This window comes from Echinococcus granulosus (assembly GCF_000524195.1).
Source record: "Echinococcus granulosus chromosome Unknown EG_S00033, whole genome shotgun sequence".
Taxonomy (NCBI): domain Eukaryota; kingdom Metazoa; phylum Platyhelminthes; class Cestoda; order Cyclophyllidea; family Taeniidae; genus Echinococcus; species Echinococcus granulosus.
Genome location: NW_020170413.1, coordinates 89,239 through 90,676, shown reverse-complemented (window position 1 = coordinate 90,676; position 1,438 = coordinate 89,239). Strand labels below are relative to the sequence as shown.

The 1,438-nt window shown below is 42.8% G+C and overlaps 1 protein-coding gene across 1 annotated transcript in view; it reads left to right on the top strand.

Annotated features, from left to right (window-relative positions):
- The window catches only part of EGR_04900 (hypothetical protein), a gene marked incomplete at both ends in the record, with an annotated part of 7,156 nt that overhangs the window by 5,353 nt on the left and 365 nt on the right, over positions 1 to 1,438 (top strand). The window lies entirely within an intron of this gene.

The following is a 1,438-nucleotide window of genomic DNA, read 5'->3' as shown; positions in this document are numbered from 1 at the left end:
ACGTCTATCAAAACGAACTGGAATGGTTTCGATGAAGGCAGCTGTTACTCAGAAAATTCAAAACGAAATTGAATGCTTTGAAGGCATGTCTGAAGGCAGCACGTAATGTGGATTAACCCTATAAAATTTCAACCAGAATGGCCAGCTGCAAATTGCACATCGACATGCACCGTACCATCAACGGTGTCGAATGTCAGACGCATCGCTCTTCTAGATGTATCCGTGTACCGACAGCCACACACAGTTTAAAATGCTCATCGAATTGAAATGCAAATTACCATGCTATATCACAGAGCATTACAATGCATTGCTGCGCACAGCAAACTGATAAAGTGACTCTACAAAGAAGGCAAAATTGAAGGTGCAGCCCACAGAATTGGAAGTCCGGGTTTGACAGGATATGGTAGACCCAAGCGAGTCGAAATTGCAGATCATTTCAAGAGCAATATTTCTTTACCACTTCACTTAATGGCATTGACACTCTTCGTTGCTCTTTTCTCCAATGTGTACTCAAATGTCACTTGGAAATACACAACAGGTTTGACGAAGCATCTGTAAAACGAAGTTGTGGCACAGGGGTGTACACAAAGCACGATTCACATTTGTCATCCTCCACCATCAAGCAGCGTTCCCCTACCTCCCTTTACTGAGGGCACAACTCCTACCTACGTGCTATGCGAAGTCTTGGCTAGTCTTGGTAAAGAAGCTATAAATGCAGTCCTGTCATTCAATTTGTGACGACGATTTCCCAAACAGTGAATGGACACTTCCAAGGTAATGCCGATTTCGAAAATGCCCTACTCGCAATATCTTGTGCCAAGGTGATATGATAGTCAACTCAGTGCTTCATACCATGAAAGTCAGATTCCTTCACTCTTCACCCCAACGTTAACAAGTGTGGGAGTTGGAAGTGTTATGGTCAACACGACACAACAGGTAATATCCTGCAGTATGCAGAAGGACATGTGGTTTTGCGGGTCAGGGACAGGGTATCTTATAGGCTAACATAAACGTGAGCACTCCTATAAATACTCCATAAATTGTGTACGACACTCATTTCTGCACCAACGATGGCGTACCGGTTATGCTTCATTTTGTTGGCGACCTGCGTTTTTGTGGGGGAACAAAGAGGAGACAGTGGTAAGATGCCTCTTACTATTCAGCTCTAATCGGCATATGTGGGGGAGCATTTGACAAGTTGTCGAATTTTCCTTATTGCTTGCCTAATCTACTTCACAGCATGTTGCATGCAGATTCATTCCACTGCACTTCCTCACTTTACAAGTACCATATTTTTCATGTCTTTGATAGTTGTAAGAGCCCACGCTGCTGTCGACTGCTATTTGATACAGAATGACTTGCATGTAACACGCACGTAAGGTAATAAATGTTCATCAGCAGGTTAAAGTTCTCGATTAAAGTAGATAATGGTAATTTA